This window comes from Salmo salar, chromosome 08, assembly GCF_965601325.2.
Source record: "Salmo salar chromosome 08, fSalSal1, whole genome shotgun sequence".
NCBI lineage: Eukaryota > Metazoa > Chordata > Actinopteri > Salmoniformes > Salmonidae > Salmo > Salmo salar.
Window position 1 is genome coordinate 1,662,501 of NC_138298.1, and position 10,000 is coordinate 1,672,500.

Sequence of the window (10,000 nt, forward strand, 5' to 3'; positions counted from 1 at the left end):
GGTCGGGCCTGGTTAGTACTTGGATGGGAGACCGCCTGGGAATACCAGGTGCTGTAAGCATTTTGTCCACGAGGGTGTGCCCCTGCACTATTTCATCAGCAACACTGCCTTGTAGTAAGCATTTAATGATGAATTGACTAAATGCAGCTTCCTGCCTTTTTAATAGGATCAAATTTCCTTGTGTTTTCAATTAGCATCTGCCTTGTATTTATAAGACAAACAAGAATATTGTTGCTGAATGCAGCTTGTGTGTGCTTTGTGCTCCTTTGCCCTGTTCAAATGATGAAAGGAAATAAAGTTTGTATTTTATCCAACTACCTGTGCTAAAAAGTGATGGGAACAGTGTTTATAATTTCTTCTACTTTTTCAGTGACACAAAGTTCAAGCTGCTTATCTAATTGGTGAAAATGCAATGTCTGTTTATCAGACTCATTTTGACTATATATGTTGTAGCAAGAGATTGTTTCTCGCTTACGGCCATACCAGCCTGGGTACGCCTGATCTCGTCTGATCTCGGAAGCTAAGCAGGGTCGGGCCTGGTTAGTACTTGGATGGGAGACCGCCTGGGAATACCAGGTGCTGTAAGCATTTTGTCCACGAGGGGGTGCTCTTGCACTATTTCATCAGCAACACTGCCTTGTATTAAGCATTTAATGATGAATTGACTAAATATCTGTTTTATCAGACTCACTTTGACTATATATGTTGTAGCAAGAGATTGTTTCTCGCTTACGGCCATACCAGCCTGGGTACGCCCGATCTCGTCTGACCTCGGAAGCTAAGCAGGGTCGGGCCTGGTTAGTACTTGGATGGGAGACCGCCTGGGAATACCAGGTGCTGTAAGCATTTTGTCCACGAGGGGGTGCTCTTGCACTATTTCATCAGCAACACTGCCTTGTATTAAGCATTTAATGATGAATTGACTAAATATCTGTTTTATCAGACTCACTTTGACTATATATGTTGTAGCAAGAGATTGTTTCTTGCTTACGGCCATACCATCCTGGGTACGCCCGATCTCGTCTGATCTCGGAAGCGAAGCAGGGTCGGGCCTGGTTAGTACTTGGATGGGAGACCGCCTGGGAATACCAGGTGCTGTAAACATTTTGTCCACGAGGGTGTGCCCCTGCACTATTTCATCAGCAACACTGCCTTGTAGTAAGCATTTAATGATGAATTGACTAAATGCAGCTTCCTGCCTTTTTAATAGGATCAAATTTCCTTGTGTTTTCAATTAGCATCTGCCTTGTATTTATAAGACAAACAAGAATATTGTTGCTGAATGCAGCTTGTGTGTGCTTTGTGCTCCTTTGCCCTGTTCAAATGATGAAAGGAAATAAAGTTTGTATTTTATCCAACTACCTGTGCTAAAAAGTGATGGGAACAGTGTTTATAATTTCTTCTACTTTTTCAGTGACACAAAGTTCAAGCTGCTTATCTAATTGGTGAAAATGCAATGTCTGTTTATCAGACTCATTTTGACTATATATGTTGTAGCAAGAGATTGTTTCTCGCTTACGGCCATACCAGCCTGGGTACGCCCGATCTCGTCTGATCTCGGAAGCTAAGCAGGGTCGGGCCTGGTTAGTACTTGGATGGGAGACCGCCTGGGAATACCAGGTGCTGTAAGCATTTTGTCCACGAGGGGGTGCTCTTGCACTATTTCATCAGCAACACTGCCTTGTATTAAGCATTTAATGATGAATTGACTAAATATCTGTTTTATCAGACTCACTTTGACTATATATGTTGTAGCAAGAGATTGTTTCTCGCTTACGGCCATACCAGCCTGGGTACGCCCGATCTCGTCTGATCTCGGAAGCTAAGCAGGGTCGGGCCTGGTTAGTACTTGGATGTGAGACCGCCTGGGAATACCAGGTGCTGTAAGCATTTTGTCCACGAGGGGGTGCTCTTGCACTATTTCATCAGCAACACTGCCTTGTATTAAGCATTTAATGATGAATTGACTAAATATCTGTTTTATCAGACTCACTTTGACTATATATGTTGTAGCAAGAGATTGCTTCTCGCTTACGGCCATACCATCCTGGGTACGCCCGATCTCGTCTGATCTCGGAAGCTAAGCAGGGTCGGGCCTGGTTAGTACTTGGATGGGAGACCGCCTGGGAATACCAGGTGCTGTAAGCATTTTGTCCACGAGGGTGTGCCTCTGCACTATTTCATCAGCAACACTGCCTTGTAGTAAGCATTTAATGATGAATTGACTAAATGCAGCTTCCTGCCTTTTTAATAGGATCAAATTTCCTTGTGTTTTCAATTAGCATCTGCCTTGTATTTATAAGACAAACAAGAATATTGTTGCTGAATGCAGCTTGTGTGTGCTTTGTGCTCCTTTGCCCTGTTCAAATGATGAAAGGAAATAAAGTTTGTATTTTATCCAACTACCTGTGCTAAAAAGTGATGGGAACAGTGTTTGTAATTTCTTCTACTTTTTCAGTGACACAAAGTTCAAGCTGCTTATCTAATTGGTGAAAATGCAATGTCTGTTTATCACACTCACTTTGACTATATATGTTGTAGCAAGAGATTGTTTCTCGCTTACGGCCATACCAGCCTGGGTACGCCCGATCTCGTCTGATCTCGGAAGCGAAGCAGGGTCGGGCCTGGTTAGTACTTGGATGGGAGACCGCCTGGGAATACCAGGTGCTGTAAGTATTTTGTCCACGAGGGTGTGCCCCTGCACTATTTCATCAGCAACACTGCCTTGTAGTAAGCATTTAATGATGAATTGACTAAATGCAGCTTCCTGCCTTTTTAATAGGATCAAATTTCCTTGTGTTTTCAATTAGCATCTGCCTTGTATTTATAAGACAAACAAGAATATTGTTGCTGAATGCAGCTTGTGTGTGCTTTGTGCTCCTTTGCCCTGTTCAAATGATGAAAGGAAATAAAGTTTGTATTTTATCCAACTACCTGTGCTAAAAAGTGATGGGAACAGTGTTTGTAATTTCTTCTACTTTTTCAGTGACACAAAGTTCAAGCTGCTTATCTAATTGGTGAAAATGCAATGTCTGTTTATCACACTCACTTTGACTATATATGTTGTAGCAAGAGATTGTTTCTCGCTTACGGCCATACCAGCCTGGGTACGCCCGATCTCGTCTGATCTCGGAAGCTAAGCAGGGTCGGGCCTGGTTAGTACTTGGATGTGAGACCGCCTGGGAATACCAGGTGCTGTAAGCATTTTGTCCACGAGGGGGTGCTCTTGCACTATTTCATCAGCAACACTGCCTTGTATTAAGCATTTAATGATGAATTGACTAAATATCTGTTTTATCAGACTCACTTTGACTATATATGTTGTAGCAAGAGATTGCTTCTCGCTTACGGCCATACCATCCTGGGTACGCCCGATCTCGTCTGATCTCGGAAGCTAAGCAGGGTCGGGCCTGGTTAGTACTTGGATGGGAGACCGCCTGGGAATACCAGGTGCTGTAAGCATTTTGTCCACGAGGGTGTGCCTCTGCACTATTTCATCAGCAACACTGCCTTGTAGTAAGCATTTAATGATGAATTGACTAAATGCAGCTTCCTGCCTTTTTAATAGGATCAAATTTCCTTGTGTTTTCAATTAGCATCTGCCTTGTATTTATAAGACAAACAAGAATATTGTTGCTGAATGCAGCTTGTGTGTGCTTTGTGCTCCTTTGCCCTGTTCAAATGATGAAAGGAAATAAAGTTTGTATTTTATCCAACTACCTGTGCTAAAAAGTGATGGGAACAGTGTTTGTAATTTCTTCTACTTTTTCAGTGACACAAAGTTCAAGCTGCTTATCTAATTGGTGAAAATGCAATGTCTGTTTATCACACTCACTTTGACTATATATGTTGTAGCAAGAGATTGTTTCTCGCTTACGGCCATACCAGCCTGGGTACGCCCGATCTCGTCTGATCTCGGAAGCGAAGCAGGGTCGGGCCTGGTTAGTACTTGGATGGGAGACCGCCTGGGAATACCAGGTGCTGTAAGTATTTTGTCCACGAGGGTGTGCCCCTGCACTATTTCATCAGCAACACTGCCTTGTAGTAAGCATTTAATGATGAATTGACTAAATGCAGCTTCCTGCCTTTTTAATAGGATCAAATTTCCTTGTGCTTTCAATTAGCATCTGCCTTGTATTTATAAGACAAACAAGAATATTGTTGCTGAATGCAGCTTGTGTGTGCTTTGTGCTCCTTTGCCCTGTTCAAATGATGAAAGGAAATAAAGTTTGTATTTTATCCAACTACCTGTGCTAAAAAGTGATGGGAACAGTGTTTGTAATTTCTTCTACTTTTTCAGTAACACAAAGTTCAAGCTGCTTATCTAATTGGTGAAAATGCAATGTCTGTTTATCACACTCACTTTGACTATATATGTTGTAGCAAGAGATTGTTTCTCGCTTACGGCCATACCAGCCTGGGTACCCCCGATCTCGTCTGATCTCGGAAGCTAAGCAGGGTCGGGCCTGGTTAGTACTTGGATGGGAGACCGCCTGGGAATACCAGGTGCTGTAAGCATTTTGTCCACGAGGGGGTGCTCTTGCACTATTTCATCAGCAACACTGCCTTGTATTAAGCATTTAATGATGAATTGACTAAATGTCTGTTTTATCAGACTCACTTTGACTATATATGTTGTAGCAAGAGATTGTTTCTCGCTTACGGCCATACCATCCTGGGTACGCCCGATCTCGTCTGATCTCGGAAGCTAAGCAGGGTCGGGCCTGGTTAGTACTTGGATGGGAGACCGCCTGGGAATACCAGGTGCTGTAAGCATTTTGTCCACGAGGGTGTGCCTCTGCACTATTTCATCAGCAACACTGCCTTGTAGTAAGCATTTAATGATGAATTGACTAAATGCAGCTTCCTGCCTTTTTAATAGGATCAAATTTCCTTGTGTTTTCAATTAGCATCTGCCTTGTATTTATAAGACAAACAAGAATATTGTTGCTGAATGCAGCTTGTGTGTGCTTTGTGCTCCTTTGCCCTGTTCAAATGATGAAAGGAAATAAAGTTTGTATTTTATCCAACTACCTGTGCTAAAAAGTGATGGGAACAGTGTTTGTAATTTCTTCTACTTTTTCAGTGACACAAAGTTCAAGCTGCTTATCTAATTGGTGAAAATGCAATGTCTGTTTATCACACTCACTTTGACTATATATGTTGTAGCAATAGATTGTTTCTCGCATACGGCCATACCAGCCTGGGTACGCCCGATCTCGTCTGATTTCGGAAGCGAAGCAGGGTCGGGCCTGGTTTGTACTTGGATGGGAGACCGCCTGGGAATACCAGGTGCTGTAAGCATTTTGTCCACGAGGGTGTGCCCCTGCACTATTTCATCAGCAACACTGCCTTGTAGTAAGCATTTAATGATGAATTGACTAAATGCAGCTTCCTGCCTTTTTAATAGGATCAAATTTCCTTGTGTTTTCAATTAGCATCTGCCTTGTATTTATAAGACAAACAAGAATATTGTTGCTGAATGCAGCTTGTGTGTGCTTTGTGCTCCTTTGCCCTGTTCAAATGATGGAAGGAAATAAAGTTTGTATTTTATCCAACTACCTGTGCTAAAAAGTGATGGGAACAGTGTTTATAATTTCTTCTACTTTTTCAGTGACACAAAGTTCAAGCTGCTTATCTAATTGGTGAAAATGCAATGTCTGTTTATCAGACTCATTTTGACTATATATGTTGTAGCAAGAGATTGTTTCTCACTTACGGCCATACCAGCCTGGGTACGCCCGATCTCGTCTGATCTCGGAAGCTAAGCAGGGTCGGGCCTGGTTAGTACTTGGATGGGAGACCGCCTGGGAATACCAGGTGCTGTAAGCATTTTGTCCACGAGGGGGTGCTCTTGCACTATTTCATCAGCAACACTGCCTTGTATTAAGCATTTAATGATGAATTGACTAAATATCTGTTTTATCAGACTCACTTTGACTATATATGTTGTAGCAAGAGATTGTTTCTCGCTTACGGCCATACCAGCCTGGGTACGCCCGATCTCGTCTGATCTCGGAAGCAAAGCAGGGTCTGGCCTGGTTAGTACTTGGATGGGAGACCGCCTGGGAATACCAGGTGCTGTAAGCATTTTGTCCACGAGGGGGTGCTCTTGCACTATTTCATCAGCAACACTGCCTTGTATTAAGCATTTAATGATGAATTGACTAAATATCTGTTTTATCAGACTCACTTTGACTATATATGTTGTAGCAAGAGATTTTTTCTCGCTTACGGCCATACCATCCTGGGTACGCCCGATCTCGTCTGATCTCGGAAGCTAAGCAGGGTCGGGCCTGGTTAGTACTTGGATGGGAGACCGCCTGGGAATACCAGGTGCTGTAAGCATTTTGTCCACGAGGGTGTGCCCCTGCACTATTTCATCAGCAACACTGCCTTGTAGTAAGCATTTAATGATGAATTGACTAAATGCAGCTTCCTGCCTTTTTAATAGGATCAAATTTCCTTGTGTTTTCAATTAGCATCTGCCTTGTATTTATAAGACAAACAAGAATATTGTTGCTGAATGCAGCTTGTGTGTGCTTTGTGCTCCTTTGCCCTGTTCAAATGATGAAAGGAAATAAAGTTTGTATTTTATCCAACTACCTGTGCTAAAAAGTGATGGGAACAGTGTTTGTAATTTCTTCTACTTTTTCAGTGACACAAAGTTCAAGCTGCTTATCTAATTGGTGAAAATGCAATGTCTGTTTATCACACTCACTTTGACTATATATGTTGTAGCAAGAGATTGTTTCTCGCTTACGGCCATACCAGCCTCGGTACGCCCGATCTCGTCTGATCTCGGAAGCTAAGCAGGGTCGGGCCTGGTTAGTACTTGGATGGGAGACCGCCTGGGAATACCAGGTGCTGTAAGCATTTTGTCCACGAGGGTGTGCCCCTGCACTATTTCATCAGCAACACTGCCTTGTAGTAAGCATTTAATGATGAATTGACTAAATGCAGCTTCCTGCCTTTTTAATAGGATCAAATTTCCTTGTGTTTTCAATTAGCATCTGCCTTGTATTTATAAGACAAACAAGAATATTGTTGCTGAATGCAGCTTGTGTGTGCTTTGTGCTCCTTTGCCCTGTTCAAATGATGAAAGGAAATAAAGTTTGTATTTTATCCAACTACCTGTGCTAAAAAGTGATGGGAACAGTGTTTGTAATTTCTTCTACTTTTTCAGTGACACAAAGTTCAAGCTGCTTATCTAATTGGTGAAAGTTCAATGTCTGTTTATCACACTCACTTTGACTATATATGTTGTAGCAAGAGATTGTTTCTCGCTTACGGCCATACCAGCCTGGGTACGCCCGATCTCGTCTGATCTTGGAAGCGAAGCAGGGTCGGGCCTGGTTAGTACTTGGATGGGAGACCGCCTGGGAATACCAGGTGCTGTAAGCATTTTGTCCACGAGGGGGTGCTCTTGCACTATTTCATCAGCAACACTGCCTTGTATTAAGCATTTAATGATGAATTGACTAAATGTCTGTTTTATCAGACTCACTTTGACTATATATGTTGTAGCAAGAGATTGTTTCTCGCTTACGGCCATACCATCCTGGGTACGCCCGATCTCGTCTGATCTCGGAAGCTAAGCAGGGTCGGGCCTGGTTAGTACTTGGATGGGAGACCGCCTGGGAATACCAGGTGCTGTAAGCATTTTGTCCACGAGGGTGTGCCTCTGCACTATTTCATCAGCAACACTGCCTTGTAGTAAGCATTTAATGATGAATTGACTAAATGCAGCTTCCTGCCTTTTTAATAGGATCAAATTTCCTTGTGTTTTCAATTAGCATCTGCCTTGTATTTATAAGACAAACAAGAATATTGTTGCTGAATGCAGCTTGTGTGTGCTTTGTGCTCCTTTGCACTGTTCAAATGATGAAAGGAAATAAAGTTTGTATTTTATCCAACTACCTGTGCTAAAAAGTGATGGGAACAGTGTTTGTAATTTCTTCTACTTTTTCAGTGACACAAAGTTCAAGCTGCTTATCTAATTGGTGAAAATGCAATGTCTGTTTATCACACTCACTTTGACTATATATGTTGTAGCAATAGATTGTTTCTCGCATACGGCCATACCAGCCTGGGTACGCCCGATCTCGTCTGATTTCGGAAGCGAAGCAGGGTCGGGCCTGGTTTGTACTTGGATGGGAGACCGCCTGGGAATACCAGGTGCTGTAAGCATTTTGTCCACGAGGGTGTGCCCCTGCACTATTTCATCAGCAACACTGCCTTGTAGTAAGCATTTAATGATGAATTGACTAAATGCAGCTTCCTGCCTTTTTAATAGGATCAAATTTCCTTGTGTTTTCAATTAGCATCTGCCTTGTATTTATAAGACAAACAAGAATATTGTTGCTGAATGCAGCTTGTGTGTGCTTTGTGCTCCTTTGCCCTGTTCAAATGATGGAAGGAAATAAAGTTTGTATTTTATCCAACTACCTGTGCTAAAAAGTGATGGGAACAGTGTTTATAATTTCTTCTACTTTTTCAGTGACACAAAGTTCAAGCTGCTTATCTAATTGGTGAAAATGCAATGTCTGTTTATCAGACTCATTTTGACTATATATGTTGTAGCAAGAGATTGTTTCTCACTTACGGCCATACCAGCCTGGGTACGCCCGATCTCGTCTGATCTCGGAAGCTAAGCAGGGTCGGGCCTGGTTAGTACTTGGATGGGAGACCGCCTGGGAATACCAGGTGCTGTAAGCATTTTGTCCACGAGGGGGTGCTCTTGCACTATTTCATCAGCAACACTGCCTTGTATTAAGCATTTAATGATGAATTGACTAAATATCTGTTTTATCAGACTCACTTTGACTATATATGTTGTAGCAAGAGATTGTTTCTCGCTTACGGCCATACCAGCCTGGGTACGCCCGATCTCGTCTGATCTCGGAAGCAAAGCAGGGTCTGGCCTGGTTAGTACTTGGATGGGAGACCGCCTGGGAATACCAGGTGCTGTAAGCATTTTGTCCACGAGGGGGTGCTCTTGCACTATTTCATCAGCAACACTGCCTTGTATTAAGCATTTAATGATGAATTGACTAAATATCTGTTTTATCAGACTCACTTTGACTATATATGTTGTAGCAAGAGATTTTTTCTCGCTTACGGCCATACCATCCTGGGTACGCCCGATCTCGTCTGATCTCGGAAGCTAAGCAGGGTCGGGCCTGGTTAGTACTTGGATGGGAGACCGCCTGGGAATACCAGGTGCTGTAAGCATTTTGTCCACGAGGGTGTGCCCCTGCACTATTTCATCAGCAACACTGCATTGTAGTAAGCATTTAATGATGAATTGACTAAATGCAGCTTCCTGCCTTTTTAATAGGATCAAATTTCCTTGTGTTTTCAATTAGCATCTGCCTTGTATTTATAAGACAAACAAGAATATTGTTGCTGAATGCAGCTTGTGTGTGCTTTGTGCTCCTTTGCCCTGTTCAAATGATGAAAGGAAATAAAGTTTGTATTTTATCCAACTACCTGTGCTAAAAAGTGATGGGAACAGTGTTTGTAATTTCTTCTACTTTTTCAGTGACACAAAGTTCAAGCTGCTTATCTAATTGGTGAAAATGCAATGTCTGTTTATCACACTCACTTTGACTATATATGTTGTAGCAAGAGATTGTTTCTCGCTTACGGCCATACCAGCCTCGGTACGCCCGATCTCGTCTGATCTCGGAAGCTAAGCAGGGTCGGGCCTGGTTAGTACTTGGATGGGAGACCGCCTGGGAATACCAGGTGCTGTAAGCATTTTGTCCACGAGGGTGTGCCCCTGCACTATTTCATCAGCAACACTGCCTTGTAGTAAGCATTTAATGATGAATTGACTAAATGCAGCTTCCTGCCTTTTTAATAGGATCAAATTTCCTTGTGTTTTCAATTAGCATCTGCCTTGTATTTATAAGACAAACAAGAATATTGTTGCTGAATGCAGCTTGTGTGTGCTTTGTGCTCCTTTGCCCTGTTCAAATGATGAAAGGAAATAAAG

At 42.5% G+C, this 10,000-nt stretch overlaps 25 non-coding genes across 25 annotated transcripts in view; all 25 read left to right on the top strand.

Annotated features, from left to right (window-relative positions):
• LOC145882542 (5S ribosomal RNA) overlaps positions 1-60 on the top strand; it is a 119-nt gene extending 59 nt beyond the window's left edge. Inside the window, exon 1 of the ribosomal RNA XR_014394110.1 lies at positions 1-60. This exon is cut by the window's left edge and continues 59 nt beyond it. This is a non-coding gene — a ribosomal RNA (5S ribosomal RNA).
• Positions 61-469: 409 nt separating this feature from the next.
• On the top strand, positions 470-588 carry LOC145882854 (5S ribosomal RNA). Its single transcript, XR_014394424.1, has one exon. It is a non-coding gene; the product is annotated as a 5S ribosomal RNA (ribosomal RNA).
• A 139-nt stretch (positions 589-727) lies between these two features.
• LOC145881894 (5S ribosomal RNA) lies at positions 728-846 on the top strand. Its single transcript, XR_014393462.1, has one exon. It is a non-coding gene; the product is annotated as a 5S ribosomal RNA (ribosomal RNA).
• A 139-nt stretch (positions 847-985) lies between these two features.
• LOC145882924 (5S ribosomal RNA) lies at positions 986-1,104 on the top strand. Its single transcript, XR_014394496.1, has one exon. It is a non-coding gene; the product is annotated as a 5S ribosomal RNA (ribosomal RNA).
• Positions 1,105-1,513: 409 nt separating this feature from the next.
• On the top strand, positions 1,514-1,632 carry LOC145854373 (5S ribosomal RNA). Its single transcript, XR_014375258.1, has one exon. It is a non-coding gene; the product is annotated as a 5S ribosomal RNA (ribosomal RNA).
• Positions 1,633-1,771: 139 nt separating this feature from the next.
• LOC145886506 (5S ribosomal RNA) lies at positions 1,772-1,890 on the top strand. The gene has a single exon (XR_014398091.1). It is a non-coding gene; the product is annotated as a 5S ribosomal RNA (ribosomal RNA).
• A 139-nt stretch (positions 1,891-2,029) lies between these two features.
• On the top strand, positions 2,030-2,148 carry LOC145853992 (5S ribosomal RNA). The gene has a single exon (XR_014374877.1). It is a non-coding gene; the product is annotated as a 5S ribosomal RNA (ribosomal RNA).
• A 409-nt stretch (positions 2,149-2,557) lies between these two features.
• On the top strand, positions 2,558-2,676 carry LOC145885099 (5S ribosomal RNA). The gene has a single exon (XR_014396679.1). It is a non-coding gene; the product is annotated as a 5S ribosomal RNA (ribosomal RNA).
• Positions 2,677-3,085: 409 nt separating this feature from the next.
• On the top strand, positions 3,086-3,204 carry LOC145886507 (5S ribosomal RNA). Its single transcript, XR_014398092.1, has one exon. It is a non-coding gene; the product is annotated as a 5S ribosomal RNA (ribosomal RNA).
• Positions 3,205-3,343: 139 nt separating this feature from the next.
• On the top strand, positions 3,344-3,462 carry LOC145854003 (5S ribosomal RNA). Its single transcript, XR_014374888.1, has one exon. It is a non-coding gene; the product is annotated as a 5S ribosomal RNA (ribosomal RNA).
• Positions 3,463-3,871: 409 nt separating this feature from the next.
• LOC145885100 (5S ribosomal RNA) lies at positions 3,872-3,990 on the top strand. Its single transcript, XR_014396680.1, has one exon. It is a non-coding gene; the product is annotated as a 5S ribosomal RNA (ribosomal RNA).
• A 409-nt stretch (positions 3,991-4,399) lies between these two features.
• LOC145881792 (5S ribosomal RNA) lies at positions 4,400-4,518 on the top strand. The gene has a single exon (XR_014393362.1). It is a non-coding gene; the product is annotated as a 5S ribosomal RNA (ribosomal RNA).
• A 139-nt stretch (positions 4,519-4,657) lies between these two features.
• On the top strand, positions 4,658-4,776 carry LOC145854014 (5S ribosomal RNA). The gene has a single exon (XR_014374899.1). It is a non-coding gene; the product is annotated as a 5S ribosomal RNA (ribosomal RNA).
• Positions 4,777-5,185: 409 nt separating this feature from the next.
• LOC145852289 (5S ribosomal RNA) lies at positions 5,186-5,304 on the top strand. The gene has a single exon (XR_014374143.1). It is a non-coding gene; the product is annotated as a 5S ribosomal RNA (ribosomal RNA).
• Positions 5,305-5,713: 409 nt separating this feature from the next.
• Positions 5,714-5,832, top strand: LOC145883114 (5S ribosomal RNA). The gene has a single exon (XR_014394687.1). It is a non-coding gene; the product is annotated as a 5S ribosomal RNA (ribosomal RNA).
• A 139-nt stretch (positions 5,833-5,971) lies between these two features.
• On the top strand, positions 5,972-6,090 carry LOC145850829 (5S ribosomal RNA). The gene has a single exon (XR_014372677.1). It is a non-coding gene; the product is annotated as a 5S ribosomal RNA (ribosomal RNA).
• A 139-nt stretch (positions 6,091-6,229) lies between these two features.
• On the top strand, positions 6,230-6,348 carry LOC145854025 (5S ribosomal RNA). Its single transcript, XR_014374910.1, has one exon. It is a non-coding gene; the product is annotated as a 5S ribosomal RNA (ribosomal RNA).
• Positions 6,349-6,757: 409 nt separating this feature from the next.
• Positions 6,758-6,876, top strand: LOC145885006 (5S ribosomal RNA). The gene has a single exon (XR_014396586.1). It is a non-coding gene; the product is annotated as a 5S ribosomal RNA (ribosomal RNA).
• Positions 6,877-7,285: 409 nt separating this feature from the next.
• On the top strand, positions 7,286-7,404 carry LOC145886201 (5S ribosomal RNA). The gene has a single exon (XR_014397785.1). It is a non-coding gene; the product is annotated as a 5S ribosomal RNA (ribosomal RNA).
• Positions 7,405-7,543: 139 nt separating this feature from the next.
• LOC145854036 (5S ribosomal RNA) lies at positions 7,544-7,662 on the top strand. The gene has a single exon (XR_014374921.1). It is a non-coding gene; the product is annotated as a 5S ribosomal RNA (ribosomal RNA).
• Positions 7,663-8,071: 409 nt separating this feature from the next.
• Positions 8,072-8,190, top strand: LOC145852290 (5S ribosomal RNA). The gene has a single exon (XR_014374144.1). It is a non-coding gene; the product is annotated as a 5S ribosomal RNA (ribosomal RNA).
• A 409-nt stretch (positions 8,191-8,599) lies between these two features.
• On the top strand, positions 8,600-8,718 carry LOC145883115 (5S ribosomal RNA). The gene has a single exon (XR_014394688.1). It is a non-coding gene; the product is annotated as a 5S ribosomal RNA (ribosomal RNA).
• A 139-nt stretch (positions 8,719-8,857) lies between these two features.
• Positions 8,858-8,976, top strand: LOC145850830 (5S ribosomal RNA). Its single transcript, XR_014372678.1, has one exon. It is a non-coding gene; the product is annotated as a 5S ribosomal RNA (ribosomal RNA).
• A 139-nt stretch (positions 8,977-9,115) lies between these two features.
• On the top strand, positions 9,116-9,234 carry LOC145854047 (5S ribosomal RNA). Its single transcript, XR_014374932.1, has one exon. It is a non-coding gene; the product is annotated as a 5S ribosomal RNA (ribosomal RNA).
• A 409-nt stretch (positions 9,235-9,643) lies between these two features.
• Positions 9,644-9,762, top strand: LOC145885007 (5S ribosomal RNA). Its single transcript, XR_014396587.1, has one exon. It is a non-coding gene; the product is annotated as a 5S ribosomal RNA (ribosomal RNA).
• Positions 9,763-10,000: the final 238 nt, after the last annotated feature.